This window comes from Opisthocomus hoazin, chromosome 12 (genome assembly GCF_030867145.1).
Source record: "Opisthocomus hoazin isolate bOpiHoa1 chromosome 12, bOpiHoa1.hap1, whole genome shotgun sequence".
Classification (NCBI taxonomy): Eukaryota; Metazoa; Chordata; class Aves; order Opisthocomiformes; family Opisthocomidae; genus Opisthocomus; species Opisthocomus hoazin.
In genome coordinates, this window is record NC_134425.1 from 22,204,979 (window position 1) to 22,216,407 (window position 11,429).

Sequence of the window (11,429 nt, forward strand, 5' to 3'; positions counted from 1 at the left end):
GCCGGGCGCGGTGCCTGGCGGGCTTTGTAGTTCCTGCGGCCGGCGGCTGCGCCTGCCCACGGCGTCAGGTGATGGGCAGGGAGCCGCCGCACCCACGGGCCCGCCCCGCCGCCGGAGGTGCGGGGCAGCCGGGGCGGGGGCGCGCCCGGGGGCGGTCCCTGAGGGAGCGGCGCGGCCGAGGCTCCGCGGTGCGGGGCCGGGTCCCGCTCGCCGCCGCCTGCCCGCGGCAGAGCTCGCTCGCTTTGTCTGGGCTCGCCGTCCTGCGCCGCGGGACGAGAGCCGCGGCATCGCCAGCGCCCGCCGGTTCTGCGCCGCCCGCCCTCGCTCCCCGGCCTCGCGCTGGCGCGGGGAGCGCGGCTCGGCGCGCAGCGGCGGGGGCTGCGGGTGGGTCGGGGGCTGCGGGGGGCGAGGCTGGGCGCCGGCAGCCCGCTCCCTGCCGCGGCCACCCAGCCGGCGGAGCGTTGTCTCCCGGTCCTTCTCTCCCGCGGGAACGAGCCGTTGCTCTTTCACGGTTTCCTCATTGTTTCCGGGTGATGAAAATGTTTTTATCTCTCGGGTTCAGTTCGGCGTTCACAGCGAATGACTGGAGACCTGCTGTGAAATACAGCAGCAGCAGGGTTCAGGGCAGGGAGAGGAAAATGCTCTCTCCTTGCTGCTGCCCCTGGGCAGGAGAAGGCCCGTTTTACCCATCCTGGGTGCCCAGAAGAGACTCCTTGTTTGTGCTCGCAGGGTGGAATAAGGGATCATTCACTAAGGAATATTCCTATGACCTCATGTTACCTCTCTGAGTAAGAGCCTGGGCTGTAAATCAGGCTTATTTGTGAATTGTTTTTGTAGAACCTTCTTTTTACTTTCTCCACTGACTTAGGAGGGAATACAGAAAACCAGTTTCCTATTTTAGGTGCCTAAATTAGATGTTTTGAGACTTAGGTTCCGCTCTGTGTGGTTTGGTATCTTTCCGTAGATGATGTAGAGAAATCAAGCTGCTTTTGCTGCGTTTGATTTTGTTTTGTCCCATACAGCTATATCTTGAGTCTTTGTCTTGTCTTTACTTAATGAGCTCCTGCTTGCCGTAGTGTTTCATTTCATAAATAATTTGTTCCAGTTCTTATTCTATTTCAAGTGCAATATTTTAGCTCTTGCTCTGTGCTAATTTAAAAATAATTGCTACTTGAGAACTTTAGTCAATTCATAGTTAACAAAGTAGCAGAAATGGGATGGGCTTTGTGCTGAAGGAACCATCTTGAGATGATGCAGAGAACTCATTTGTTTACTCAGGAACTAAGTATTGTGTATTTCCAGTCATTGTACTGATGGTACTGAAAGCTTTTTCTTGTTTACTGCTCAGCTTGTGAGGGTGGAGTGGAGCATGTCTGGCCCTGCTTAACCCTCCCTCCAAAAGTCTGCTCACAAAACGACACAGTGGAGCACTACATGTTAGCAATGCAAGTTCCAAGAAGGACATTTTTGGTTATTTGCAGCTTCCATAACTGTTTCAGGACATTGCAGTCTGCTTCTCCTTTAGACTGATATCCCCCCCCCCCCCCCCCCCCCCATTTTAAACCTTTTAAACTTTTTAAATGTCAAGTTTTGGAGCCTATACATTTTGACACTTTTCCTTTAAAGTTGTCATCAATTGTGTATCTGGAAAGCTGAGTCATACCTGAATCTGTCTTTGTGACTGATAATTAACAAGCAGTGTCATGGGGCTTTTTTCCCAGGTTTGATCAAACGTAGTTCAGAAGAAAAGATTTTAAGCTGTGGTAAAAGACTTCTCAAAGGTCAAATTTATCACAAAACCAAAACCAGAACTGATTTTGCAATAAGCTTTAATCAGATTACCTGAAATGTTTGACTTATTTTAAATTCTAATATTTACATTTGGTGTATACAAATAGACTTCCCAGACATCTTGATATGAGTGTTGCAGGGTTCATTAGAAGTCAGGGTTGAAATGCTACCCAGCCTATTAAAAATCGAAGTCCAATGATTTGGAACCACTAATTTTGCTAGAGGAAGAACACAAATTAACCTTTGCTCTTGGTCCACACACTGCTGTTCCACCCCCAGTCCGCCCCCCAGAAAGAGCTGGCGTAGCAGAAAGTTTCCAGCCAGCACTGCCACAGTATCTCTGATTGATCCCCCAGGAAGGACAGGTACCGACTGCGTGACATCTCCACCTCTGCCTCTAGCTGACAATCCAAGCAAGACCTCAGACCTTGTTAGCCAGTTCTTGTTAGCATGTAGCATAGCACGGCAGCGTTGGAATAAGGCTCAGAATCTTTAAACGCGTGTTGCACAAGCCAAGGCATATGTGTTTAGTAAAACATTTGAAATAATGTATGCAAACTTGAATTTCAATGGTCTAATTTCCTAAGTTAAGAAATGCACACAGGAAATAAAGAAGATGAAGAAAAGCCTTTCCATGTTCAAAGTAACATGAAGTCTTGTTTGTGTCATAGAAAGAGTATCTGCTGCTTTAATTATGATAAATGTATCTCCAAATGTTATTTAAATACAGATATTTTCAGGACAGAAAATACTGTATGATGAACTCGCAGTGTTGAGGCAAAGTTGTGCCTGTCCTCTTGCCTTTTGAAGTTAGCAGCAAAGGTCCTGATAACTTCAGGAGAGTCGGAATTCCGCTCCCGTGTCCATGTGACTGTGGTTTTGTGCATGGCACTCTGACTTATTGTGGCTTGGCATAACTACCTATGAACTGAGGAAAGAAAAACTTACCTCATGAGCTGTGAAATTAGTTAACGCGTGTTTGTAAAAATCTTGTGCAATGAGCTATTGAGGATGAAGTATCTTTTTGTATTTACTTATGGAAACCTTCCTTTCTCTCCCTCCACTGCCCTCTGAGTTGAACTGCAGATAGCATGCATCCAGCTGGCGACCGGTCTGGAGTGTTGTCCCCCAGGGCTCAGTTTTGGGTCTGGTCTTGTTTAACATCTTTATCAATGATCTGGATGAGGGGATTGAGGGCTCCCTCAGTAAGTTTGCAGAGGACACCAAGTTAGGTGGGAGTGTCGATGTGCTTGAGGGTAAGTAGGCTCTGCAGAGGGATCAGGGCAGCCTGGATCAATGGGCTGAGGCCAACTGTATGAGGTTCAACAAGGCCAAGTGCCAGGTCCTGCACTTTGGTCACAACAACCCCATGCAACGCCACAGGCTTGGGGAGGAGTGGCTGGAGAGCTTCCCAGCGGAAAAGGACCTGGGGGGTCCTTGTTGACAGCCAGCTGAACGTGAGCCAGTGGTGTGCTCAGGTGGCCAAGAAGGCCAATGGCATCCTGGCTTGTATCAGGAATAAGTGTGGCCAGCAGCAGTAGGGAGGGGATTGTGCCACTGTGCTCGGCACTGGTGAGGCTCCAACTGGAGTACTGTGTTCAGTTTTGGGCCCCTCACTACAAGAAGGACATTGAGGTGCTGGAGTGTGTCCAGAGAAGGGCAACAAGGCTGGTGAAGGGTCTGGAGAACAAGTCTTACGAGGAGCCACTGAGGGAGCTGGTGCTGTTTAGTCTGGAGAAGAGGAGGCTGAGGGGGGCCCTTATCGCTCTCTACAACTACCTGGAAGGAGGTTGTAGTGAGGCAGGTGTTGGTCTCTTCTCCCAGGTAACCAGCAATAGCAGGAGAGGAAATGGCCTCAAGTTGCGTCAGAGGAGGTTTAGATTGGATATTAGGAAAAATTTCTTTACTGAAAGAGTGGTCAGGCACTGGAACAGGCTGCCCAGGGAGGTGGTTGAGTCCCCATCCCTGGAGGTGTTCAAAAAACGTGTAGATGTGGCACTTCAGGATATGGTTTAGTAGGCAGGGTGGTGTTGGGGTGACGGTTGGAGTTGATGATCTTAGAGGTCTTTTCCAACCTACGATTCTATGATTCTATGACTGCAGGCTCACACTATACTCTTTGGAGAAGATGTTGGCTTTTGCAAGCTGGTCTGTGGTGGTCCATTGGCCTGATCAACAGACAGCTTATGTATCCTGCACAAATCATACCAGCACAAGTTTCAGACAAGCCAGACAAAGAAGGTGGCAAGTACTGCTTACCGAGGGCAGTGCCTTGATCCCCGTGTTGCATTCCATTGTTAGTCGTAAGGACAGAGGCTGGTTCTCTTGCAGTTGTAGGAAGCTAAAATAACGAATTTCATGTTGATGGTGAGGAGCTGGAGATACACAACACCACCGAATGCATAAATACATAGAAAGGTAGATAAAGAGTTGGAGAAAAACCCTTGATAAACAGACTAACAGCTGCTGGCACATGCTTGCATTTTGACAGACCTTCAGCAAGCTGCTTTGTCGTGGCTAGTTGGCATGGTTTACACCCAGTGATTATAGTAATGGCACGTGGTAACTAAGCATTCCTTTTTCTTGTGCTGTTTCATTTAAATAAAGACACTGGATAGAGAACTACTCAATAGCTTAAAATGGCAGTGTGTTGTTATCTGTATTTAAATAATAATGCCCTTTTGGAATGGATTCTGAGGACACTAAGTAAATGGAAACCACATTACAAAACCTATGGGGTTTTTTAGGCAAAAAGAGCAAACCCCTCCTGTGTTCTGTGTTGTACAAGTATGGAGGATGATTGTTTCCTGTGGAATACTGCCGATGGTAGCTGTTCAGAATATAACGAGAATCTTCAGAGAAATTACTGTACCTACTGTTCATCAAACTGAACATAAACCTTCAAGATCTGGTCCAAAGCTCAGTGCAGTCAGTGGAAAAAGTGCCAGTTCAATGACTTCATATTACAATGTTTACAAGATCTCGTTCTCTCATGATCAGAAAGAAATAAAAAGCCCAACCCCCTACTCAAAAAACAAACCCAAAATGAAACATGTAAAATAGTCTATTCAATTCTTTTCATGAGAGTTAATTGAAAAGGTGCTTTATGAAAATAATACAGTTTTATTTTGCAAAGCATTTTGTACACACACTACATTTAAAATAAAACTACTCAGGAAGTTTTTGGTGAAAAACAATGAGTTTGTTGAAACCAAACTGTTCTGAACAACACCTGGATTTTAATAAAGTTTCCCATGAAAAAGGCCTGGTATGTGAGAATGAGATGTTGGAAGCCTTTTTATGGAATAGTAGCTGCTACTGGCATTAAATAATTTAAATTATTAATATTGCAATAAATGCTTCTTTTAAAAATCCCATCTGAAGCTGACTTGCTTCACAAAACAAATCTTTTTTAAACAAACACTGTTGACCTGGGGCATAAGACTTACTCTGCAGGTTATGCTTCAGCTTGGTTAGAGAGGGATCTTCGCACTAAGCTTTTACCCCTAGAGGGTTTCAGCAACATATAACTCGTTGTTAGAACATGTATGGACAAGGTCACTGTGTTGGACACATTTTGTTTAATAATCAACTAAAATCAAGCAGTCCAATGGAAAAGTTCAAGGATTTTTTTTTTGCATTACTAATATAACAAAACTAAAACTAAGTAGCTAGAAATTAAAATGTTTCTCGTTATAAAAAAAGTGCAGTAAAGGTATAGAAAAGATATGACTTCTTAATAAAATGTAAAATGTTGTTTACTGCAGTGGGCTTGAAGTTGATTAGACTGTGTCGCCAGGGATTGTGGTGGACATGATGATGTTGGGTTGCAGAGGTGGGAAAGTGCTGCCGTGACTGCAAAGCAAGAGTGGGCCTTCATTACCTAGGAAGCTTGGTGATGCAGTAGCGCTTTGTGCTGGCTCGTAACTCTGTCATGGTTGTGCTAAAGAGCTAGCAGGTGCATTGTCTTGGTAGAAGCTGGCATACTTGCTTACCCTGGTGGCACGGGCATTTTTTTCAGGCAAGCTGTAATGTGTAAAACCTAAACTGGAGGCAGGAAGTCAGCCTGAATGTGAGCTTCCTGAAACCAAAACACATCAATGCATGACAACATTTTGAAGAAAAAATGCTTTGTAATTGGAAAATGCTCGATATTGAGCTGTGCTTGGAGAACAAAGCCAACGTTTGTACAGAATCACAGAATCACAGAATAGTAGGGGTTGGAAGGGACCTCTGTGGGTCATCTAGTCCAACCCCCCCGCCGAAGCAGGGTCACCTACAGCAGGCTGCACAGGACCTTGTCCAGGCGGGTCTTGAATATCTCCAGAGAAGGAGACTCCACAACCTCCCTGGGCAGCCTGTTCCAGTGCTCCGTCACCCTCAGAGGGAAGAAGTTCCTCCTCATGTTCAGACGGAACTTCCTGTGCCTCAGTTTGTGCCCAAATACCACTATAATGCTTTTCCTGCCCACGTTCAGAGGAATGGGATCTCAAAGGACTTGTTAGGCACAGCTTTGATTTCTTGTGAAAGTACTCAGAGCGTACTCAGATTACAGCTACCCTGAAATCTACTGATGAGAAGCAGTATTATATATAACAAACTGTTGTGATTACCAAAATTGCCAAAACCAGAATCACAGAATATAGAATTAAAGCTTGTTTGTGTAATGAATTGATTTTTTATAGAGTACTTTCCTCTTACTGGTTGTATACTGTAACATTACACCATTACAACTTCAATTCATTCATGGTAAATATTGAAAATATTATCATCTAGCTGTTATTATTTGTAGTTTTCCTCTAGTACATTCTGTTCTTGGTAGGAATACACATGTATTTTAGATATAACTTAACAATTCTCTAGATAGTACTTCAACTGGGCAAAGAATAAAACCCCCACTGAATATAGCTGACAAATTAAAGAGATCGTTACTTAATCAGGATGCGTTTTATAACCTTTCTGACACAAGGTTGCACAGCAGCTTAGGAATTTTTCAATGTGCTGCATATTGTCAGCTCTCAGGCCAGCCCGAGGCTGCCAGCCCTCGCAGGAGAGCTCACAGGGAGCTCAGCTGCAGGAGAGCGGAGTGCCTGCAAATTGTCTGTAGTGGTGAGCGGAAATGAAACTTAGGAAGTGCTTCTTTCTCCAAATCTATTGTGGATTTGGTATGTGAATTGTACCTACTTTGGGATTGTTTTCTTGTGAAATTATAGTTGCATGCCAAAATACTGCAGCGTGCGAGAAGCTGGTGTGGCAGGCATATACGCTGCATTCCAGTGAAGGACAGAAGGAACCCCAAGATCTCAGACCATTGAGGTCAGCTGGACTGTGTTGTAACAACAGCAAAGAAAAGAAGCCATCAGGAATAGACACTTGAAAAGTCATATGTAGCGCTTCATAAACTAGCCAAATGGCATAACTTTCCTATTTTCTGTTTTCAATTAGCGTAAGGCACATTTCAAATGAAGCTTGGTCTTGGAAGGTGCCACTCATTATTGACTCTCTAAGACAGGATGTACCTGTATCCTTAAAAAGGTTTTTGTTGACTTTTTCTCCATGCTGGATTAAACCTCTGAAATGGTGCAAAAGTAATAGTTGTAGACTTTCAGAACTCAAAACTAATGTTAATAAATTAGAATAACAAGAAAAATATATGTCTGTTTGATAAATGTTAATAATCAGCTGTTTAGCTACAAATACTATCTTGTTTTCATTCAATAAGGAAAATATTTTTGTTTGTATTACAACAGTGGAACAGCTGTCACTGACTAGTTTCTTTGCTTTATAAAAAGAAAGGCAGGGTATTGTAATCAATCTCTGTTAGTTCTCTTGTATGTTCATTAACCTCTGTACTAGATGCTGTTACTACATGCAGCAGAGCCCCCTGCTGATATAAAGACCCTCTGAAATACCAGGAGTTTTTCTGTGTTGTGCTGGGTCTTGACCTGCTCAGTTAAGACAAAAAAAAAAAAAATCCACAGTAGTCTCAAGATCCTGGTTTCATGGATTTGGTCTTGATTCAGGAATGAAATCTAGATGTCCTGCTACACAGAACACGTTAGTGCTTTTGGCAACAGTTGCCGTTTATACAAAAAATAAACCTGTCTTCCCTTTGTGTATCTCTGGAGAAAGACCTCTGCTGGTAATGGACTGCTATACGCTGAAAACAACATATGGAGAGAGAAGGGAAACAAAAGCCGCCTTGTGAGACAGAACTTGCATGTTCGGAAGAAAAGGCAAAGCGCAAATCGGCCAATTCAGTAACTCTGCACTCACGCAGACTTGGGAGCGCCCACGTGGAAACTCCTGCCCTGAGTGGGAACTGGGCTCCAGATAGAGACTCAAGGTGGAGGAAGGATAGGAAAAAAATCAATGTACTGTCACAAGAAAGGATATTGCAAATCATATCTGATTCTTTATTCATCATGCACTATTGGTAGTAAGGATGGAGAGGGCTGGCGTGACAAAGCAGGAATCTGAAGAATAGTTTCTTGGCCATAACAGTACCTCTCAGAAATTCAGGCCCTGCCGAGATAGCAGAGGTCTGGGGATTTTCCTGTTGCTCTGGTCCTGGTCCTGGCAGTGGTAGCACACTGCTGACAACACTGACCGCGGTCTTCAGGAAGAGAAATTTGTGTATGATATTGCAGTAAGGATGGCTTTATAGTTGAGGCATTGGGCATAGAATCAGGAAAACAAGATCAAACAAAACTATAGATATCTCCTACATTTATCTATAAGAGACAAAGTTAATACTTACATATGCTCGTTGTAACTCACAGCATCTGGATACCCACAGAATGTAGAAAATGCCTCAGAGTGTATTTGTTTGGAGAGAAAATAACCAGAGTTCGGGTATGTTCCCCCACTATCAATATTCAGGATTTAAAACACTTCTAATTATATTTTGGCCATCTGTACTTTATATTATGACTTTATTTTTATTTGCCTACAATTAATATAATCATACCAGCATTCATTTCGTGATAGTGTGCATGGAGCAAGCATTACACTTAAAGCCTAACCACAGTGTGTTCCAGTGGTGAAAATCTTAGTTGTAGAATAGTGTAATAGGCATCCATCCTCTTTTGCTTTGTGAGAGTAATTTAGAATCAAAATGTTGAGGTTATGTAATTGTCTTTGCTTTTTACCCCATCAAAAATATAAAGCTATCTGGAGCAACTACCTCTATCAGCATTTGTTTTATCACCTGAAATAAAAATGCTTTGTGTGGTAATAATGCGAAAGCTCCCACTGCAGCCAGTTGTGACATGTAGGGCTTCCGCTGGAAAACAGGTAGAAAAACATATTTACCAAACAGATCCTTCTGGTCATTTAAATATCACAATAGTTTTACATTAAATCAACTCATTTAAGAAGACTGCAAAACAACAAAGAAACAGTACAGCTGGTCTATTACTGAAAGAGATTTTTTGGTGTCTTTAAGTAACTTGCCTATATTAGTGAATAGACAAAGATACAAATATTTATATGAAGACTTGTGAAATCAAGTACAGTGAGAAGTACAAGAAGTACAGTATTTTGTATAAATATGGATCATAACCTTCTTCATTTAGGGGCAGTCTTCATGGAGGTCCTGTCCATTACCAGGTATGCCCCTCTCCACTAGGATGCTTTGAGATGCCTTCTCTCTCTTCAGGGTGACTGCCAAAGGCAGGGCAGGAAGATGTTCTCCTGGTCCACGTGGGAAAAGTGGAGCCTAAACAGATCAGAAGTGATTAAAACCTTTGCATGTCCTCAGTCTGCGTGTGAAAAATAGCATAGTCCAGAGTTCGGTTATGCTGTTTTATCCGGGAGCTCTCACTGGAGATCTGCCCCTGATAATCATCGAGATAAGCTGTCAACCACAGAAGATAGGAAATGACTTGCGGCAATCGTACTTGGAGCCAGAACTGCAGCCTCCCGCTTCAAACAGTAAATGTGGGAAATCTGCTCTGAGGAAGATCAGGATTAGTATGAAGTGAAAGAGATTTGTTTATAAAATTTAGAAAATGAAAATTTTATCCTACGATTGTCACCTGTGGACTTCGTCATATGAGAAGATTAACCATCAAGATTACTAAGAGGAACCACATTTCAAATGATGAAGGTGAGGATGTACCTCTTTACTGTTGTTTATTACAGCACATGACTTCCCTTCCCTGTGTTATCTCCTAAATGTTCAGATTTTCCTCAGAACAGATCTATGTGTTTGTTATTCTATGTGGCCTTTCAGAAGACGTTTCAGTTTTTAGTCTACATTTAAGGTATGCACAGCAATAATGTCACTTAGAAATCTGTAACAAAAACATACTGCTTATCTAGAGCGTGTGTGGTCTTCTGGAACTTCATTTTCAAGCTTTGCAGAACCTGTAATAAATTGGCCTTGGCAATTAAGCTGAATAAATCGACCACAAGTGAGGCTCTAGACAAGCTTACTTGGTAACTGGGATACTGTGGGGAAGGTCAACAAGCCACAGGAAGATAAGACCACTGGGCCTTCAGCTGTAGGGAGAATTTTACTTTGTGAGAGCCTGTGACAAGTGCTAGCCTTTTTCTGCCTGAAGGAAGAAGTGTCTTTTTACTTTGTCTGGTAGGGAAAAATCACTTGGGCTGTCCTGGCAGATGAATAAATACTCTCTCTAGATTCTTGTCCACCAAGAACTGACCAAATGCATCAAAGTAACTCTGTAATGAGCTAGGGGGTGGTATGAACATTTAAATGTCTGTAGAAGTCACTTAAAAAAGCTTCCTCCAAACTGCTTTTAGGTTAATTTCCCTGAAAGAGAAGTATAGACAAAAGTCTTACTAAAACTGCCTCTCCTCCATTATTTTTTCTCGATACAGCAAACTGAGTTCAAGAGTCAACCACAGACACAAAAACTGTGTTATATTGGGCCCAGCGCCAGATGCACTCACTGCTCCCCGTGTGGAAGCACTACAGTTCCAGTACAGTTAATATTTGTTGGCAGTTGTACTTCAGGCTATTTTAAACCGTAATCCTCAAAAAGATTTTTCTGTTTTGCTGCACTTTTCTCCTGTAGACATTTTGTAGTACACACACACACACAAAAATTCAAGCTCTTGTTAATAGCAGTATTGTCATTATCATTTCCCTCTTTTTTTTAACTCCAGAGGTAAGCGATTCAGATACAAACATTTTGCAGGAATACAAAGCTTTTACATGCTGATGTGAAGTTTCAGTCTGAGCTGTATCTTGAAGGAATTTTTGAGTTGAAATGAGTATTTTCAGCTGCTTTATTTCTTTAAAAATGTATTTTACATGAAACACACAAGTGCCGTTAGTTTACATTGTGCTATTATTTTTCGGTGGGACTGACAGGAAAATTGCCATACTGATGTAAAACCATCAAACTTGCAAGCGGCACCGCTCTCGGAGCCTGACCGCACACCCGACCGTCGCGGCAGCGGGCTCCCACCGACGGCGGAGCGGCGGGCGGTGACTCCCCTCCGCCCCAGGCCTCCCTGCTCCCGGGCTGAGGCGCAGAGCAGGCGGACCGGGCCCAGCGCCTCCCGCCCGCTCCTCCGCTGCAGCGCTGCCTCACCCTGCCGGCGCTGCTCGCGGGCACCGGCAGCCGGGAGGGCGGTAACGGAGCCGCCCCGTCGCTTGTTGCCTC